Source organism: Quercus suber, unplaced genomic scaffold, assembly GCF_002906115.3.
Source record: "Quercus suber isolate HL8 unplaced genomic scaffold, Cork oak 2.0 scaffold_58, whole genome shotgun sequence".
Taxonomy (NCBI): domain Eukaryota; kingdom Viridiplantae; phylum Streptophyta; class Magnoliopsida; order Fagales; family Fagaceae; genus Quercus; species Quercus suber.
In genome coordinates this window covers 223404-246078 of record NW_027069523.1, presented here as the reverse complement: position 1 = coordinate 246078, position 22675 = coordinate 223404, and the positions used below count along the sequence as shown (strand labels likewise).

Sequence of the window (22675 nt, the reverse complement as noted above, 5' to 3'; positions counted from 1 at the left end):
TAAAAACATGCTTCCAGCATCTTGCTCAAGTGTTGAGTTGCAGTGAGAGATGAAAAACAAGCAACTATCTGGTTGTTGAACCAATGAGATACCCAACTGACCCTCCTGCTCCTCCTTTTCCCCTTGCCTAGACAAGGCATCAGCCACTACATTTTCTCTTCCTTTCTTGTATTCAATAATAAATGAGTACCCCAACAACTTAGTGACCCATTTTTGTTGCATAGGAGTGCCAATCCGCTGCTCCAATAAGTGTTTAAGGCTTTGATGATCTGTTTTGATTACAAAGGGCATGCCAAGCAAATAAGGTCGCCATTTTTTAATTGCTTGGACCAAAGCTAACAACTCTTTTTCATAAGTGGATAAATGAACACTCTTCCCTTTTAAAGCTTGACTATGAAAAGCCAAGGGTCTATTGCCATGCAGCAGGACAGCTCCAAGTCCATAACCAAAAGCATCACATTCGATCAAAAATGGTTTTGAGAAATCAGGCAGTGCTAACATAGGCGGTTGAGAGACAGCTAGTTTAAGATCCTCAAATGCTCTAGTTGCCTTGTCAGTCCACTCAAATGCATCCTTTTTGAGTAAGTCAGTAAGTGGTGAAGCAATTTGACCATAATGCTTGATAAATTTTCTGTAATAACCAGTCAAACCAAGAAAACCCCTTAAAGCTTTCACTGTTTTAGGAACTGGCCATTCTAGCATAGCTGCTGTCTTTTTAGGATCTGCTTTGACTCCCTCACCAGAAATAATATGCCCCAAATACTCGATTTCAGAACAAGCAAAGGCACATTTGCTTCTTTTGGCAAACAATTTATTATCAAGTAAGATCTGTAAAACTTGTCTCAAATGTGCTACATGATCATGCAAATTTTTGCTGTACACAAGAATGTCATAAAAAAAAACCAACACAAACTTCCTAAGAAATGGTCTAAACACTTCATTCATTAGGGATTGAAAAGTGGAAGGGGCATTTGTTAAGCCAAATGGCATGACTAGGAACTCATAATGGCCCTCATGAGTCCTAAAAGCTGTTTTTTCAATATCTTCTTCCTTCATTCGAATTTGATGATAACCAGACCTAAGGTCCAATTTTGAAAACACCCAGGCTCCACTCAACTCATCCAATAACTCATCAACAATTGGAATGGGAAATTTATCTTTCACAGTATCCTTATTAAGAGCCCTATAATCCACACACATCCTCCAACTCCCATCAGCCTTTCTAACTAACAAAACAGGATATGCAAATGGACTTTGGCTACATCTAACTGAACCTGACTTAAGTAAATCTCTAACAATAGATTCAATTTCAGACTTTTGGTAATAGGGATACCTGTAAGGTCTTTGACAAATGGGCTGAGTACCTAGCTTAAGCACAATCTGATGTTCATGACCTCTGGAAGGAGGCAGTCCCTTTGGTTCTTCAAAAACTGTAGCAAACTCATCTAACAAAGTCTGCACCTCTGGTACAAGTTGTTGCATCTGATCTGCACTAGTTTGCTGCATAATCTGCAATAAAAGACCCTTTCTAGCCGGTTTCTTGAAGAATTCCCCTCCATCTTGCATAAGGGACCCCGTTGGCTTTACACCATGTAATGTAACCTGCTTGTCTTAAAGGCAGAAAGACATCTCCATGATCTTGAAATCCCATTTGATGAGACCAAGAGTACTAAGCCATTGAGTACCCATCACCACATCACACCCCCCCAAAGTCAGCACATGTAAATTCAACCCAAAATCACTTCCTTGTATGCTTATTGATACATCTCTACACTCTCCCTTGGTTTTGATTAAGGCACCATTTGCTACTCTAACTTCAAGAATTCTTGTGGCATCTAAGGGTAAACTCAGTGTCTGTACCAAGGTGAAATCCAGAAAATTATGGGAGCTTCCTGTATCAAGGAGAATAACAACCCAATGTCCCCTAATCTGTCCCAAAACCCTCATAGTTCCTGGAGAGGGACTACCTAACAAAGCATACTGTGTAATCTCAGATTGCTCATGCCCAAATTCTGATTGTTCCTCCACTGCTAGCACCTCTTCTTCACCAATAACCTCCATGCCTTCCATGAGGAACAATTTTAATTCCTTTCACTGGTGTCCTCGATGCCATTTGGTATCACAATAGTAACAAAGCCCCTTCTTTCGTCTCTCCTCCATCTGAGTTGAAGATACCTTTTGTATCGGCACCCTTGATCTAATATCACCCTTGTTATCAGTTTTAACTACAGCTGGTGATGATGATGGTTGCCAATTGTTCTTGTTAAACTCATAGACAGGTTTATAAACCTTCCTACAAGACTGCAAATATTCTTCTTGAATCTTGGCCAACCCAAAAGCTGCATTTAGAGATCTTGGATTCTGCATCTTCACAGCTAATCTCACTTCATCCTTAAGACCACTCATGAAACAACTCAACTTATGGGATTCGGGCAAATTTCTTATCCTATTGCTCAACATCTCAAATTGGCTTTTGTAAGCTGCAACAGAGGTGCTCTGCTTCAATTTGGTTAAGGCTTCCATAGGATCATCATATGGGGAAAGACCAAATCTGGTTTGAATAGCTCTAACAAAGGTTTCCCAAGAATCTAAAGATCTTTCACAATCTTGAAACCAAATTAGAGCCTCATCATCTAAATGGTAAGAAGCGTTCATGATTCTCTCATCTTCAGGAATATTATAATAGCTAAAAAACTGCACAACTCTAAAAATCCAAGCTGAAGGATCACCTCCACTGAACCTAGGAAACTCCAATCTAATAGATTTAGGGAATTGAACTCCTACCTCAGGTCTTTGATGAACTTGATTTTGGTGAGCTTGATTTGATCGCACCTCTGTTTCTTGATTGTTTCCTGGCTGCGGAACAGAGTCTTCGTGTTGTTGCCTTGCTGGTAGTCTCTCTTCGAACACAGCTTGCAATCCCTTGAAATTGTCGTCTAAAGCTTCTAACCTTCGGGAAATCATTTCCATGGTAGAGGCATGATCATCCAGCCTTTGCTGAACCGCTGAAACCGTCTCACTCAACAGGGAATATCTTGTTTCTTGCACCATGACTGAACCAGCTCTGATACCAAATGATAGAACCTACTTGTACTATCCTCACAATCTCACAATTATTGTAGTTCTTTAGAGGGAACTAGGCCTCCAATGATTCTTTCGAGGGAATCGTCCTCCTAATCAGAATCTCAATGAGAAGCTAATCAATTGTATTCTTATTATCCTCCCAAATGATTACAATCAAATTAGCCTTTATACTTGGCTATAGTAGTCTAACAGAATTAGTAGTCTAACAGAATTACAGCTGGACTTGACAGTTAGACAATAGTACTACCCAATTAAGCTAGGCCTAACTAACTAAAAATGTACAAGTAACTCATGCATCTAGTTATCAATTAGCATATATTCAGTAACCTAACACATGCCAAGATTACGGCAATAGAGGAATCAAAGGATATTGACAAGATGCCTTTAACTGAGCTGGTTAGAAACTTGCAAACCTACGAGCTAGGGCTATCTAGGATTGGCAAGTTGGGTAAAGGTAAGAGCATGGCTTTGAAGGCAAAGAGCAATGACACAGATGAGTCTTTCGATGATGAAGATTCCAAGATGAAGTCCTACATTACTAGGAAGTTTAAGAAATTTATGAAGAATGCCAATGGAAAGAGCTTCGACAAGGATAGCAGACAATCCAGTTCTTCTCAGTTTAAAGGCCAAGATAAAGGGAAGAGGGATGCTAAGGATGGCAGTCAGTACACTGTTCCTGCTGGACCAAAGTGTTTTAGATGTCATGGATTCGGTCACATGAAGCAAGAATGTCTCACATATCTCAAGAGCATTGGGAAGAGTAAGACACTTGCTGCAACCTTGAGTGACATTGAACCTGAGGATGATTCCGACGATGAGGATGACGGAATCTTGAATACCTTCACTGCCACAGTCAATCCTACTAAAGGGATTGTTGAAGACGTGGACGAAGAAGAAGAATTGGTGGATTCTAAGTGTGAAAAGATGGATGATCAAGATGATATCTATACAGCCTATTAGAAACTGTACAAGCTCTCTGAGAAGTATGAGAAACTGTATAGGCTGGCCACTAAGAAACTCAATGATGTGGAACTTGATCGTAAAGAGCTGTCCACAAAGTTTGATGAGGCTAATCAGACTATTGGAGCACTGAGGTTTGAGAACAATTTCTTGGCTGAGAAGACCAAGAAGCTTGAAGCGAAGCTGTTTCAAGTTAGAGCTTAATTGGAAAGGACTTCAAGTGCAAAGCTGGATGAAATGCTCAGCATTCAGAAATCTACTTCGGATAGAACAGGTTTAGGGTATGGTCTTTCTTCCTTTAATGTTGCTTCTACTAGTGCTACTATTTTTGTTTCTCCTGCTAATAATATTGAAATTGAGAACAATGATGTTAAAACTGAATTAGCTAGTGAGAACTTAGACAATGGTAAATCTATCATAGGAGTACCCCCTAAACAGGATAAGAAAGATGTTAAAAACCCTAGGGCTAAGAAGGCTAACTCTCAAAAGTATAAATAGAAGAAGCAGCATCTTTGCCATCATTGTGGAGCTGCCGGTCATACTCGACCAAATTGCTATAAGTAGTTAGCCACTCAACAAAGCAACGACATGATAGCATCTGGAAGCCAAAATCAGCTTCAATCCTCTCTTGCTCCTCTTGGAAATCTTCTTAAAGTCCTCATGTTCTTTTCGAACTTGAACGGTTTCAATTCTTCTCCCTTACCATTGGTTCAAGGGTTTAATCAAAGAAAATGTTCTTCCAAGGTGTGGAAGAAAAAGGATTCTAAGTGATTATATCACTTTCTTCTATCTTCTTGTTTTTGTTTGTTGCATTACTTGTGTATTTTACATTTATTTTGAGTCAGTCTAGTTTTATACTTTGCTTTGTTTAACATGTTTTTGTTTGGTTGTTTTCATTTTTGCTATTTTGTTTTTGATATAAAAATTTTTTAAAAAAATTGCAAAATCAGAAAAATACAAAAATAGTGTGTGTTTTGTGTACATTGGTACTTGTTTACCTTGGATGGCCATTGAAACAAAGTTTTCTAAACTTTGTATCTCTTGTAGCTTAGATGAGCATCTCTATGCACAACTAAGCAAGTGAGTTTTGTGGCTCTTGTTTGTGATGAGTAAGATTAAGTTATCTCTTGAACTTAACACTTGTATCACTCTTTTTGACGGTAAGGACAAGAAAATCCTTTGAGAAAGGCATAAATAACCATTTAATCACTGTTGCCCGTCAATCATAATATGATACCTGTATGTTTCGGCATAGCAAAAGTGCAATGTCAATGACATTTGTGTGCTTCGGCATAGCAAAATTGGAATATCAAATATCATTGGGTATTTCTTTTCTCTCTCTTATATGCCTATGCATGATATGCTAAATAAAAAGAAAATATGCAAAGAAAATAAAAGCAAAAAGATAAAAAATGCTTTTAAATATGATTGCAAGTGTGTATTCTAGGAGATGTAGGAGTTATAGGATATACCTCGAAGGTGATAGTCTCCATCAAACAGTTATGATTGTGTGTGAGTTAAAGTGATTTTCTCATGCCTCAAATCATCATAACATGTATACACTTATGCAATCTTGTGATGTTTTTCACACACAACATGCAATATTCTTTGCTATTCTTGATACATGTGTAGGTACAATATGATTTGGCCATCACAAGGTTTTACATGTGCTAATGTATACTCACTAAACTGTCTTGACTTGTTTTTTAAAATATAAATTGGTTAGACTTGTTTAGTGTGTGTGTGTGTGTGTTTTCGGGGATCCATGTGCTTAAAATTCTTGTTGATAGATGATTTTGAGAGCTTAATATGTTGTTTGGATTATTGGTTGAGTTGCATGTTGGATTGCATTCATGTCTATATTTTTCACTTCTCGAAAAACTGTTTTTAAAAACTGGCTCGACACCTCCTCGATACCTAGCTATCTGTCGAGCTTCTCAAGCTTTTTCTTATCGCAATCTCGACACCTCCTCGACACTTAATGGATCGATCGAGAAAGCTCTAGCCTCCTCGATAGCTTCTCAATACTTGGTTGATCGATCGAGCTTTTGTTTCGTTTCTGGTGTTCTATTCCTCGATACCTTCTCAACATCTGAATCTATCAAAGACCATTTTCCTCGATACCTCCCTCGACAGATGTCTCGACACCTCTCGATACCTTTATCTATTGATCTTTACTAAGGTTCTATTTAAGCTTCTTCATGCGATCCGATTCTCATTTTCTCGATCTCTCTCGATCTATCCGCACCTGTTCACCTCCTAAACTCTCTTTTCTCACTTAAAACCTTCAAACCACGTGATTTTTGGCCTTTCTTTGCTTCAAATCACTTGGTATGCTCTCTTATCTCTTCATTGTTCATGCATTTCATGATTTGAAACCTAGGTTTTGGGGTTTTTGAATAATTTTGGGGTTTTTCAAAATTGATGAGTGTTTCTTGTAATTTTGGGATGGGTTTTCATTTAAATGTGTTTAAAATCACATACATTGCATCACATTTGCATTATAATGGTATTTTCATGCATTTAGATGTGTGCAATATGCTTGTGTGCTAGTAGGTTTGGATTGGGCTGAGCCCATGATAAAATTTCTTTTGCATGTCTCATGTTCATGCATTCCCCATGCATACGTACTCTCTTTTCAATATATCTTGATATATTTGAACTGCTTGGTGCTTTTCTGATTGTCTTTTTCTCTCTTTCTCTCTCTCTCTCTCTCTCTCTCTCTCTCTCTCTCTCTCTCTCTCTCTCTCTCTCTCTCTCTCTCTTATATATATATAAATTATTAAATATATTCTTGTTTTTATTTTTAAATATTGTTTACATTTATTTTTTTATATAATGTTAAACATAGCAATAAAGAATAATAAAAGTGAATTCATGACTAATATATGATGTTCAAAAATTAAAATACAGATCAAGAATAAGATTTAAAAGATTCAATAAGAAAAGATAATTAGATAAGTTTTCAAGATTAAAACTAAAAAAATAAATAAAAGATAAGAGCCAGCTAGCACACAAGTGCAACAGCACCTGTACTATCTAAAAATGATGTAAAATTGTGCATGATAGTGCATGGTTGGTTTGATCTTTCAAAATCAGAAAGTGGGTAAAAGAGTGGCCAATTTGCTCACATCCATGTTCCTTTCTCTTGCTTATCAATTTCCAGAAGACATAGTTTTCTTTTTGCTAATAGATAGAAAAGGACACATGAATTTCACTCATATTTTCAGGTTGGTTTTTTTTTTAGTTCGAAAATGATGAAGTTATCTTAATCATTGTAGTCGCATTTACTTAATATTCTGTTATTTTGTTGTTTGTTCTTGCATTCATTTTTCATGATGGGCCACTGTTGGAAAACGAGATGTCACTCCTCACAATCATTTATGCATAGATTTTTCTCTAAAGAACATGGGAACAACCAAATTAGATTAATTAGACTAGACGAGTCGAAGTTGAATTTTTGGTACAGTTTGATAGTGAAAAATGAAAATACACTAGCCACTTATTCCAGGGATTAACCTGTTAATTACTCATAAATTTATTTAACCATTATTTTAGTACTCATATCACATGTGGCTTCAAGCTTCCCTAAGTCCAACGCGATTTTTAACATTTTTACTGATTGGAGCTAGGTACAGAATTTAAACCCAAGATATTATTAGGACTAAATAGTATGTTATATATATATACTCATTTTACATAAACTCTTTTACAAAATATTTAAGATTTCATGTGTTGATGTTCACATTTTAAAATGTGATAAGGTAATATCCACATCTAAAATATGAAAAGTTGAAGTGAAATAATGAGTTTGAGAGAATTATCACCCTATCAGTTGCTTTGATACCATAAACATACATTACGTTTAAGCAAAGTATAACTTCATTTTTGGCATGTAATTGGGTATATAATAAAATTTTCTTTGAATATCATCTTTAGGAGCATATAGGCAGCATATATACAGGTCTTATTGAGTTGTCGTAAATATTAAGGAATTGAAGTATTTTCTTTTTTGTTTTTTCAATTGAAAATTGAAAATTGAGTATTATTTACGTCAAGATATTACAAAAACCAGAACATAACTAGCCACCTCAAAGAGTGGGAATAGCCAAGAAGTTAAAAATACAAAACAGGATACAAAAATGAGGGGCAATGAGCCAATGACTAAAATCTATCTTTAGTTGCTTTAAGACACCATGTCTGCTAAAAAGTTTTCACACTTATTTGCTTCATGGAATATGGGCTAGAACACCACCCTCCATGCATGCCTCAACAAAACATAAAAGCAAAGGTGCAGTTTTTTATGATGAGCAAGAGATAGGGAAAAAGTCACCTTTGTTAAGAATGCATGAATTTAAGACAAACCCTATCATTTTATCCTCAAGTGAGCCAATCGATTTTTGTCTGACGAACGGCATTTACAATTTACCACAAATATTGACCAGTATTGTTTTAATATCTATTTGAAGTATTAATAATATGACAAAAGATCAATGAATACAAATATTTTAAGAACCCTAGTATAAAGTTTTTATTTATTTTTAAATTAGAAACACCAATATAAAAATATTTTAGAAATTTCAGAGGAATCCATTAAAAAGAATATAGAATAAAACTAAATGAACTTGAAATTTTCAAAGAATGTCATTATGGTAAGACAAAAATGTTAACGAATACAGTATTGATTTAGGAACTGTTTTTAGAAATATTTTATAGGAAAATAATAAATTAAATAATTTTTTTAACGGCTTTTTATATTTCTTATAAAAGTGGTGTTAAAACTTTTCTAATGTAGTTTATTAATAATTGCCCTAAGAGCAATTGTTAACATGACCCATAGTAAAATATAGAAGATCCAAGGTGAACTGTAAACATCATCGTCTCCATTACCCAACACAACTATTCTGGAAGCTCAAAATTTACTCTCTTAAAAGTAACAGATCGAAAAGGAAGCCAAAAAAAAATTAAAAAAACCAAAAATTAAATTTTTTTAATATTTAAATAAAAAAAAAAAAAAAACTTAACCAGTGCTGTAAAGAATTATTGAATGTGGTAGATGATGCTTGTAGTTTGTTCTCTCATAGGCTTTCTCCAGCTATGCCCTCTGTTTTGGCTAGTTAGTTTTGTTATGCAACTTCCCTTTAACCAAAAAAAAGAGAAAAGAAATTAGAGAGAATTATTGAATGTAGGCGTTGAGCCATATAAAAGTCAAAATTTAGAAGATTGCATGTAACTGCACGGGGTCGGAGCAATGTTTGTTATTTGTTTATCCTTATATATATATATATATGCAAATCTTAAAAACGTCTGTGATTAGGTCACTCATCACCTAGCCAATAAACAAGTAGCCTTTCATGCAAGTTCAGCATATATATATATATATGCAAATCTTAAAAACGTCTGTGATTAAGTCACTCATCACCTAGCCAATAAACTACTAGCCTGTCATGAAAGTTCAACCCAATTAGTCTACAGGACATTTTTTCTCACCCAATGGACAAACTAAGTACACAATATAAATAAATCAACGCAATTTAGGAGGAATCAAATGAAAGGATATCAATTCAAATCTTGGATTTTCGAATTTAGCTATTAGCGGCAGATGAGAAGCTAATAGCTAGAAAGCGAACTGGATTAGAGACATGATGAGTTTAAGGTTCTATTTCTATATCTTGGTTTTGTATGCAAGCATTACTATCCGGACCCAATGCCGTGATGAAATCTGTCTGCCAAAGGACCATGTTGCTTTCTTCATTTTTGGGGATTCAGTAGTTGATGATGGAAACAATAACTATATCAATACCACTACTGGTTTCCAGTCAAATTTTGCGCCTTATGGGGAAACTTTCTTCAGGTACCCAACTGGGAGATCTTCTAATGGCCGTCTAATTACAGATTTCATTGGTAAGATATAGTTATATATATGTTGATTTCTTTTGGACTTGAATTGTTGCTCAAATTGGTTTCTCAAAAAAAAGAAAAAAGAAAAAAGAATTGTTGCTCAAATTAAATTCTTGTAGCATTATTGCAGCCGAGTATGCAAAATTGCCGCTAATTCCACCATATCTACATCCTGGTTATGAGCGGTTTATTGATGGGGCTAACTTTGCGTCAATTGGAGCTGGTGCTCTTGATGAAACTAATCACGGGATGGTATGCATTCTATCTAATTATGTACCGGGGATTCTCATACGAAATATTACACATTTACATATGAATTTAGTCGCATGTTATTTTAAATAATATATATAACAGTACATTTCACTTGAAATAGAGTGGTATTGCGATGGTTCCTTTTGTCAATATTGTATATATATTACCCAAATTCAAATCCTTGCATTAGCCTCAAATACTTCTGCTTATGTTGGGACATGATACTTAGAAAATATAGCTCTCGTTTTTTTATATTGTTAGGACATATGTGGTTCACATGTTAAAAACATATGTCATTCTTTTATGTAATTGACTAATCTTTTGACAAAACGTACTTTACTTGTATTTGGGTAGATCTAGGATGTGTTGAAATACTTCAAGAAACCATGTTTCAAGATCAAGTGTTGAAGCCTTCAAGTCTGTCCAAGAAAACAAGCGGAAAGTGCAAGTTTATTAAAGCTCGACAGCTAGCATGTGTCGAGGTTTAAGGAAGCTGTTCTGCCCGTGGCTCGATAGCTATCTCGACAGATGCTCGACAGCTTCTATCTGTCAAGGTTTGAAAAAATTAGAATTTCTGATCTGATTTCTTGGGATCTGTGTTTATATGTTTGGGTCTTCTTTTCTCCTAATCCTAGATATATAAAAGGATTGTTTTAAGGGCTGTCAAAGAGTACATAAGTTGCACAAGCATTGAGCAAAGTCTGTTCAAGCAATTTGTGACTGGAGACAAAATTTCGCCATAGTTCATCTCTTTTGAAAAAGTTGCTGTGTATGTGCATCTTTAGGTTTTGTGACTAAGCATCTTCTTGATCTTCATCATGGATGAACTGAAAAACTTTGCAGCCAACAACTCTTTCTAGTTGGTGACTGAAGTCGCATACTAGGATCCGCGCATTGGTTAATCACGTACTTGAGAGCCATGCCTCAAAAGGGGGAATTGTTACTATAGAATAAGTCTAATTGGGTATTGGGGTAAGGGTTCAACTGTAGGTTGGTAAGGTACTTAGGATTCTTTTACTTGTAACCGCTTATTATAATAATAGTGGAATTTCGAGAGTAGTGACCTGAAAATCACCTGGTGGAGTTTTTGCCGTTAGGTTTTCTCCATTCGTAAACAAATCACCGTGTTATTTATTTTCCGTTGCATAATTAGTTTATTGGTGATTTGTTTATGCTACCACATGTTTGCATGTTAATTAACTTAATTAATTCACTTGACTAAATTAATTGGTTAATTTATTACAAGGGGTCGATTCGTTTTTGGCCTATCAAGTGGTATCAGAACAGGCACACTCTGATTAGGTTTTAATTTTTACTATGTTAATCCATTGACCCCTGTGTGTCATGGATAGAGGATAGTTGTTAATTATACCTCATTTATTTGATGGTACTAACTATGCATACTGGAAAGTACGCATGGGAGCTTTCTTGCAGTCTTTAGATGAGAAGGTGTGGCAAGCTATAGAGATTGGCTGGACCAAGCCAAAAGAAGCACCGGCTGATTGGGATAAAGCCAAGATCAAGGCGGAAAGCTTTAACAGCAGGGCATTGAATGCTTTATTCAGTGCGGTCACCAATGAGGAGTTTAAGAAGATATCATCTACTGAAACTGCTAAGGAAGCATGGACCATCCTCCAGACAACTTATGAGGGTACAAAGGCTATCAATGATTAAAATTTTTAGAGGCTCACTATAAGCTTTGAAGAGATAAAGATGGAGGAGGATGAGTCGTTTGATGAGTTCTATGCCGAGCTCAAGGACATAGTGAACTTAGCCTTCAATCTTGGGGAAACCATTCTTGAGCTCAAGATTGTGAGGAATGTGCTCAGATCTTTACCCGAGAGATTCCATGCCAAGATTACGGCAATAGAGGAATCAAAGGATATTGACAAGATTCCTTTAACTGAGCTGGTTAGAAACTTGCAAACCCTAGGGCTATCTAGGATTGGCAAGTTGGGTAAAGGCAAGAGCATGGCTTTGAAGGCAAAGAGCAATGACACATATGAGTCTTTCGATGATGAAGATTCCAAGATGAAGTCCTACATTATTAGGAAGTTTAAGAAATTTATGAAGAATGCCAATGGAAAGAGCTTCGACAAGGATAGCAGACAATCCAGTTCTTCTCAGTTTAAAGGCCAAGATAAAGGGAAGAGGGATGCTAAGGATGGAAGTTAGTACATTGTTCCTGCTGGACCAAAGTGTTTTAGATGTCATGGATTCAGTCACATGAAGCAAGAATGTCTCACATATCTCAAGAGCATTAGGAAGAGTAAGACACTTGCTGTAACCTTGAGTGACATTGAACCTGAGGATGATTCCGACGATGAGGATGACGGAATCTTGAATACCTTCACTGCCACAGTCAATCCTACTAAAGGGATTGTTGAATACGTGGACGAAGAAGAAGAATTGGTGGATTCTAAGTGTGAGAAGATGGATGATCAAGATGATATCCATACAGCCTATTAGAAACTGTACAAGCTCTCTGAGAAGTATGAGAAACTGTATAGGCTGCCCACCAAGAAACTCAATGATGTGGAACTTGATCGTAAAGAGCTGTCCACAAAGTTTGATGAGACTAATCAGACTATTGGAGCACTGAGGTTTGAGAACAATTTCTTGGCTGAGAAGACCAAGAAGCTTGAAGCGGAGCTGTTTCAAGTTAGAGCTTAATTGGAAAGGATTTCAAGTGCAAAGCTGGATGAAATGCTTAGCATTCAGAAATCTGCTTCGGATCGAACAGGTTTAGGGTATGGTCTTTCTTCCTTTAATATTGCTTCTACTAGTGCTACTATTTTTGTTTCTCCTGCTAATAATATTGAAATTGAGAACAATGATGTTAAAACTGAATTAGCTAGTGAGAACTTAGACAAGAGTAAATCTATCATAGGAGTACCCCCTAAACAGAATAAGAAAGATGTTAAAAACCCTAGGGCTAAGAAGACTAACTCTCAAAAGTCTAAATAGAAGAAGCAGTATCTTTGTCATCATTGTGGAGCTGCCAGTCATACTCGACCAAATTGCTATAAGTAGTTAGCTACTCAACAAAGCAACGACATGATAGCATCTGGAAGCCAAAATCAGCTTCAATCCTCTCTTGCTCCTCTTGGAGATCTTCTTAAAGCCCTCATGTTCCTTTCGAATTTGAACGGTTTCAATTCTTCTCCCTCATCGTTGGTTCAAGGGTTTAATCAAAGGAAATGTTCTTCTAAGGTGTGGAAGAAAAGGACTCTAAGTGATTATATCGCTTTCTTCTATCTTCTTGTTTTTGTTTGTTTCATTACTTGTGTGTTTTGCATTTATTTTGAGTCAGTCTAGTTTTATACTTTGCTTTGTTTAACATGTTTTTGTTTGGTTGTTTTCATTTTTGCTATTTTGTTTTTGATATAAAAATTTTAAAAAAAAATTGCAAAATCAGAAAAATACAAAAATAGTGTGTGTTTTGTGTACATTGGTATTTGTTTACCTTGGATGGCCATTGAAATAAAGTTTTCTAAACTTTGTATCTCTTGTAACTTAGATGAGCATCTCTATGCACAACTAAGCAAGTGAGTTTTGTGGCTCTTGTTTGTGATGAGTAAGATTAAGTTATCTCTTAAACTTAACACTTGTATCACTCTTTTTGACGGTAAGGACTAGAAAATCCTTTGAGAAAGGCATAAATAACCATTTAATTACTGTTGCCCGCCAATCATAATATGATACCTGTATGTTTCGGCATAGCAAAAGTGCAGTATCAATGACATTTGTGTGCTTCGGCATAGCAAAATTGGAATATCAAATATCATTGGGTATTTCTTTTCTCTCTCTTATATGCCTATGCATGATATGCTAAATAAAAAGAAAATATGCAAAGAAAATAAAAGCAAAAAGATCAAAAATACTTTTAAATATGATTGCAAGTGTGTATTCTAGGAGATGTAGGAGTTATAGGATATATCTCGAAGATGATAGTCCCCATCAAATAGTTATGATTGTGTGTGAGTTAAAGTGATTTTCTCATGCCTCAAATCGTCATAACATGTATACACTTATGCAATCTTGTGATGTTTTTCACACACAACATGCAATATTCTTTGCTATTCTTGATACATGTGTAGGTACAATATGATTTGACCATCACAAGGTTTTACATGTGCTAATGTATACTCACTAAACTGTCTTGACTTGTTTTTTAAAATATAAATTGGTTAGACTTGTTTAGTGTGTGTGTGTGTGTGTTTTCGGGGATTCATGTGCTTAAAATTCTTGTTGATAGATGATTTTGAGAGCTTAATATGTTGTTTGGATTATTGGTTGAGTTGCATGTTGGATTGCATTCATGTCTATATTTTTCACTTCTCGAAAAACTGTTTTTAAAAGCTGGCTCGACACCTCCTCGATACCTAGCTATCTGTCGATCTTCTCAAGCTTTTTCTTATCGCAATCTCGACACCTCCTCGACACTTAGTGGATCGATCGAGAAAGCTCCAGCCTCCTCGATAGCTTCTCAATACTTGGTTGATCGATCGAGCTTTTGTTTCGTTTCTGGTGTTCTATTCCTCGATACCTTCTCAACACCTGAATCTATCAAACACCATTTTCCTCGACACCTTTCTCGACAGATGTCTCGACACCTCTCGATACCTTTATCTATTGATCTTTACTGAGGTTCTATTTAAGCTTCTTCATGCGATCCGGTTCTCATTTTCTCGATCTCTCTCGATCTATCCGCACCTGTTCACCTCCTAATCTCTCTTTTCTCACTCAAAACCTTCAACCCACGTGATTTTTGGCCTTTCTTTGCTTCAAATCACTTGGTATGCTCTCTTATCTCTTCATTGTTCATGCATTTCATGATTTGAAACCTAGTTTTTGAATAATTTTGGGGTTTTTCAAAATTGATGAGTGTTTCTTGTAATTTTGGGATGGGTTTTCATTTAAATGTGTTTAAAATCACATACATTGCATCACATTTGCATTATAATGGTATTTTCATGCATTTAGATGTGTGCAATATGCTTGTGTGCTAGTAGGTTTGGATTGGGCTGAGCCCATGATAAAATTTCTTTTGCATGTCACATGTTCATGCATTCCCCATGCATACATACTCTCTTTTCAATATATCTTGATATATTTGAACTGCTTGGGGCTTTTCTGATTGTCTTTTTCTCTCTCTCTCTCGCTCAATATAACTCCATTACAGAGCGTCCTGCTCGATTTTTGTTGTCCCTACTTGAGCATCTTACCATAGACTTTCCTTCTCATTTCATTCTTTTTATCATAGATGTTCATCTGGATTCGGCATCCTATGATAAGCTCATCTTTCCTTCTGTTATCACGATGATTTTATGCCATTTTTCCATCCTTTTTCTCGTGTCCAACTATTTCACTTTCATGTGTGCCATAGACACCGCTACCGTAAAATGTAGTGAGGCGCAGTTTAGGTCGCGACAAGAGTCAGCAGTACCTCCCTCCCATTTAGCTCCTTCATCTCGAACTGTTCCATTTACATCTGCCCCCTCCTTTTCCATGGGTGATGTGTCACTTGGAGACATCATGGCGCAACTGCAGCGCATGGATGCTCACCTTGATACACTTTTTACTGAGTTGTATCAGATGAACATTCGTGTTGGTTGTATTGCACGACGACAGATGGCTATGGGTGGTTTTGCTCTTAAGGCTACTCTTTCACCACCTCCTCTAGTGGCTTCTGATTCTGATGTTGAGGATGATGATGATGATGATGACAACGACGATGATGCTTCGGATGATGATGATGGAGATGCTAGCTCTACTGATGAGATGTCTACTTGACGCTCTTACCCTTTGTCACTCATGACAAAAAGGAGGAGTAATTTTGGGATATAAGAGTAGTCATTCTTAGAGAGAGTGTTAGTATATGACCATTTTGTTAGGGGGAGTGTTGTTGTTATGAGGGATGTAGTGAGGATATGATATAATGTATCTTTTCTTTTCTTTCTTTTTAGATACATTGTTCTTGTACATTGGGTCTTGTGACCATTTATTGACATACATTGTATTTATATTCTTTATATATGGATGTATGTTTTTATTTCACCTACCTCTTGCATGTGTTGTTTCTTTTCTCTCTTTTATACACATGTTTCTTATACTTGTATGCAATCTATTATTTTTGTTTCACACTAAGATACCTTGATGAGTTTTGTTTAAAGTGTTTCAGAAATACAGGTTGTCAAAGTCTACTTGCCATAAACTCTCTTTTTGCAAAGTTTTTCAAGAGTTTGTGTTAGGATAGATTTTATTGTATTCAACAAGTGAATATGAGTTGAGTGATTATGACTTCTTGCATATGTTCATTTGTTAGTTGTGGTTTTGTCATGGATTGGCAAATTGAGAGATTGTTAGGACATATGTGGTTCACATGTTAAGAACATATATCATTTTTTTTTATGTAATTGGCTAATCCTTTGACAAAATGCACTTTACTTGTATTTGGGTAGATCTAGGATGTATTAAAATACTTCAAGAAACTATGTTTCAAGATCAAGTGTTAAAACCTTGAAGTTTGTCCAAGAAAACAAGTTGAAACTGCAAGTTTATTAAAGCTCGACATCTAGCATATGTCGAGGTTTAAGGAAGTTATTCTGCCCGTGGCTTAACAGTTATCTCGACAGATGCTTAACAGCTTCTATCTATTGAAGTTTATAAAAATTAGAATTTTTGATCTGATTTCTTGGGATTCGTGTTTATGTGTTTGGGCCTTCTTTTCTCCTAACCCTAGACATATAAAATGATTGTTTTAAGGGCCGTTAAAGAGTACACAAGTTGCACAAGCATTGAGCAAAGTCTGTTCAAGTAATTTGTGATCGGAGACAAAGTTTCACTCTAGTTCATCTCTTCTGAAGAAGTTGTTGTGTATGTGCACCTTTGGGTTTTGTGATCAAGCATCTTCTTGATCTTCATCGTGGATGAACTGAAGAACTTTGCAGCGAACAACTCTTTCTAGTTGGTGATTGAAGTCACGTATTGGGATCCGCACATTGGTTAGTCATGTACTTGGGAGCCGTGCATCAAAAGGGAAAATTGTCACTACAGAATAAGTCCAATTGGGTATTGGGGTAAGGGTTCAACTATAGGTTGGTAAGATACTTGAGATTCCTTTACTTGTAACCGCTTGTTGTAATAATAGTGAAATTTCAGGAGTGGTGACCTGAAAATCACCCGGTGGAATTTTTGCCGTCAGGTTTTCTTCATTCGTAAACAAATCACCGTGTTATTTATTTTAAGTTGCATAATTAGTTTATTGGTGATTTATTTGTGCTACCACGCGTTTGCATGTTAATTAACTTAATTAACTCACTTGACTAAATTAATTGGTTAATTTATCACAAGGGGTTGATTCGTTTTTGGCCTATCATATATATATATATATATATATTACAATTTACAAACTATGCTCTTATAACATAAGCGCATCTACTGAGTATTATTGCCTTATGTTCTTCATTTTCGCTCTTTGTCAGGTGATAAGCCTGAACGCTCAACTCAACTATTTCAATAACTTGGAGACTACTGAGGCAAGAACTAGGTGAAAAAGAAGCAAATGTGTTACTGGACAGAGCTGTTTACTTTTTTAGCATTGGAGGCAACGATTATTTTGTGCCCTTCGCCTCAGACTCCAGCATGCAATTTCTTCAATCCTATTCTAAACAAGACTACGTAAATATGGTGATTGGCAACTTGACGACTGTGATCAAAGTAATAACACTTTAGGTGTTGTATGCAATATTTAAAGCAAGATTGTTCTTTTTGTTTTAAGTTGGTTATAATTATATTTTGATTTTCCAGGAAATATATAAGAAAGGAGGAAGAAAATATGTGTTCCATGGCTTGGGACCTGCGGGTTCTTACCCGCTTTTTAAAGCAATGGTAAACACTAGTGCATGCTTGGAAGAACTTACAACGCTAGTAAAACTACACAATAAAGCACTTTCTGAAGTCCTGAAGCTAGAGAGCGAGCTCAAAGGATTCAAATATTCAATAGTCGATGTCTACACTTTTGTTAGTGAAAGAATAGATAATCCATCAAAATATGGTGCGTCACTTCCATTTTTATAGTAAAACATGTATTTTATTTTTATTGTTCTTTGCATTTTATTTTTGTCATAGAATAATAGCATCTTTGTTTTAATTATGTTGGAAATGTTTTACAGAAGGGAAGATTGCATGTTGTGGAACTGGCCCATACAGAGGAATTCTAAGTTGCGGAAATAGATCAGTTAGTTCTAAGTATGAATTATGTACTAACACAGTAACACTAGTGATTATGTGTTCATCTTTCCGGAAAGGCCAACGGACAACTCATAGAGCTAATTTGGAGTGGAACTCCCAATGTCTTAGGATCTTACAATCTCAAAGCATTGTTTGAACGATGATGTATTTATATTTAAAATTAATTTAAATAAAAAAAACATAAGCAGGGAACTTATGTACATGCTTGATGTAATTAATAAATTAATGTGTTTAATAAATCAAATCTTGGTGCTATACTCTCAACATTGGACACAACACCAAATGATTTTCAAATTGAACATTTTTTTTTTTTTGCTTAAATGTGTTTAGTATTTCAAATCTTTACAAGTCTACTCTCTTTTACAAGGAGAATTAGGGTTTGAATCCCTATTTCTTCATTTTTGCAACTGTTGAATTATTGAGTACAATAAAAAAAAAAAAAAAAAAAAAAAAAAAAAAAAAAAACTATCGAATTATTAAAAAAAAAAAAAAAATAGAGCAATGCTACGGTCATAGACAATTTTACAAAATTTTTATAAACTGTTAATGTGTTCAACTTCTTATTGGTTTTCATTTTTAGGTCTGTCATTAATATTACTTTTTCATTTACCAATAACCACTCACCACATTAGCAATTTGTATCTCTAGCATTACTCAAAAAAATAAGAATAATTTTAGAGATACAAACTTTTTTACAAAAAAAAATTTACAAACTGCTGATGTGGTGAGTAGTTATTAGTAAATGAAAAAGTGATATTAATAGTGAACCTATATGAAAACCAGTAAAAAGTTGGCCACATTAGCAATTTGTAAAAAATTTTATAAAAAAAGTTTGTAGCTATAAATTACTCAAAAAATAAGAAGAGAAAGAATGTGCTTCCGTAAATTTCCTTTCTCATTCACATGAAAAACGATTTGCTCCATTTCATATATAGTATTAAATATTGTACATCATTTATATTTTTAAACAACGGAGCTCTTTGTACATGTACATGTTAAATACTGAAAATAAAATCTAAAATGTAAATGAAGTTGAGAAGTACATATTCTCATTTACATGGCAAGAAGCCGAGAAGAGATGAGAGAGAATATAAGAAATGGCCATTTAAATAAGAGAAATGATATGTCCACAACATTTTTACATCATTTTTACAACAAATCTTAAGTGACAGATTGTTACTGGTTGTTATTGTTAGGACAAAAAAAAAAAAAAAAATCTTAGTGTTAGGTTCAAATTTGAACTAATAACAACTAACCACTTATGATTTATTATGAAAATGTTGTAAAAATATTATGGACGTAACACATCTCTTTAAATAACTCAGTTGGAACTTGGAAGGAATCAATATTGTTGAGGTAATTAATAGACCATGTAAGGGTGTCAATTCGGATTAGCGTGTCGGGTTCGTGTCGTGTTGAGGTAGGGGTATTCGACTAAATGGCTCAACCCTAACCCGACCCATTTAATAATCGTGTCATGATCCTTTAACCCTAACCCGACCTGTTAATAAGGCGGGTTGACCTGACCCAACCCATTTGACACGCTTAATAAACGAGTCGTGTTGGGTTGATACGAATGAAACACAACCCATTTCAACCTGCATAATATTAAATATAACATCTATCTAGAAATAATTATTTTTACATCTCAAAAAGCAGTGCATACACTTCAAGTCTTCAACCCACATTCAAAATAATATAATTCAACAAAAATATAACATTAATCTAGAAATAAGTTCTTTACACTCTAAAAGAAGTGCATACACTTCAATCCAAATTCAAAATAATAAAGTTTTACAAAATAAAATAACATAGTTCAACAAAAATATAATATTCTTGGAACTCGCCAAATGCTAAGTATCAATATTGAAAGAATTTGAGCAAACAGTAGACTAATCCTGACTATGATCACGATTATCATCCATAGATTTTTTGTTGATGTTCAAATTCATAACATCTTCCACAAGCTCATCCAATTTCATTTGTGTAAGTTCTATGCCACACAGAAAATATATATATATATATATATATATATATTTTATACAAGATAGAATTCTACTCTAGCCTAATTTTTTTTTTTTTTTTTTTTTTTTTTTTTTTTTAAGGCAGTAACGAACGACTTAGAACAATAACGAACATCCTTCTATCTACCTTGTGCATATTTATTGATTTTTTAAACACTAGGTAACTTAAATGGACTTTAAATTTAGCATTTGTATAGTATAAATTTCAAGTCACAACTCTACCAAGAAAAAGAATTACAAGTCGAGTAGATCCATCAAATCTGTATAAATAGTCAATGACATCGATACAGGTCGAGTAGATCTATCAAATCTGTGTATATAGCCAATGACATCGACACAAGATAACATTTTGTCTCAAATTTCAATGTCTTTGACATGGCAAGAAGTTTGCTGTGTGCATAATACCATGATGATAGTATTTGTGACAATTTTTTTTTTTTTTTTTTTTTGAGAGAACGGTAATAAAAGTTCATTAATATAAATTAGATTGGAATACGTTATCTAAATTACTAGGTAGATCTTCTACTTATATATCAGTATCTGCAGATAAGACTACTCTTCTATTTAGTGTGAGTGCTAACTTATTTCTCTCTTCTTACATGCTAGAATTGACAGTGCTGAAATGTGGCTCCTAATCTATGAGTGTCTTCAATCACATGACCATATAGAGTGTTACATCGAGCTTGAGTCGTCAAAGGCTGGATAGCCTTATGACAATCACCCTCTACCTACATCTTGAAAATACACAACTCCTGAACTAAGATCACAGCTCTGTAAGCAGCCCACGCTCCAACTCCACTGTCTGAGGAAGACCAATCTTCTGGCTCAACGCTGCAATGATATTTCCCATATGATCCCGAAACACCACCCCTAGACCTGCACAACCCAAGTTTTTGATTATAGCTGCATCAAAATTTGCCTTATAGCAGTTTTCTGGTGGAGTTGACCAGCGAACTGGGCTAAAAGAACTACTTTAGTTACAGATGCGGCTCATTGTAATTGTTTATAAAAACAACTCAATATGTGCCTGAAGTGGGACTGAACAAACAACTATCTAATTCAACATCAATTTAAAGCATCATATGCAGGGATACAAATGAATGATGTGAGTCCATCTCCATATATGTCAGAGAGAGGACTCATGTATCTACTATCATCTCAATTAGTGTCACTGCTTCTCGAATAATTCACTTCTTGATTTCTTTTAAGTATTTTTATTGCGTAAGATTGAGATGCATATTATTGCATACAAAGATCTTACAGCCTTCTTCTCAATCAAAAAACAAAAAACAAAAAAAAAACAAAAAAAAAAAAAGATCTTACAGCCTACCGCGAGATGTACAAGAAAAAAATTATTTTTTTTCTATTTGGATATCAATTGTATTTTTATTTTAGGTCATAGTATTTAATTAGATTAATTAGTATTTTTATTTAAATTCTAAGATAATTTTTTAATAACAATAGAGTATGACAATTAGAATTAGGATTTAGCATTCCTATATAAGCAATATATACTCCTTTCAAGGGGAGATTTTGATGAATAAAGTTTCTTTTGGTTTTATGGTATAATGTCGACTCTAGACAGCCTTAGATAATGACTCCTATTGGTTTTTTCTTACTTGATGCTGACTTCAAGCAAACCTGGTTGTTGACTTGTAGGTCCTATCATTTATGTTTCTGTTGTTTATTTTTCCAGTTAAATAGTTTTTGTTGTCTTGTGTCACAGCCACAAAATAAAGGGTCATTCTTAACCAAACCTAACACTTGTTTCTAACTTTTGTTTTCCTGCAAAAGACGCTATGAAACGACAAAAAACATCCAAATATGAAGAAATGTCATAGGACGACTCAGAGTTCAGATTCATCTAGATATTCAAGAATCAAGATAAAGTAACATTACTAATAATATTTGACCACTTATTTAATTTAACCATATATGCTTTTGATGGGGATGAGAAACAAGTATTTCTCGTCCTTGAGTTGTCGTCCAAATCATATAAGAAACTACAAAGATTAAGCCATCTCTAGTTCGTTCAAGATGTTGTCCAACTCTAGAAAGGTCGTCCATTATAAGGAGGTCGTCCAATCTAAGAAGGTCGTCTAGCATAGAAACACTTAGACGACCCCTCAACACTTAGAAAATCTTCGGAATGAATTTATACACAAAAACTTATAATTTAAACCACGTTCTACTATTTC

At 35.0% G+C, this 22675-nt stretch overlaps 1 pseudogene; it reads left to right on the top strand.

Moving 5' to 3' along the window:
• Window positions 1–4281: 4281 nt before the first annotated feature.
• Window positions 4282–18596, top strand: LOC112016237 (GDSL esterase/lipase 1-like; annotated as a pseudogene).
• The last annotated feature ends 4079 nt before the right edge of the window (window positions 18597–22675 follow it).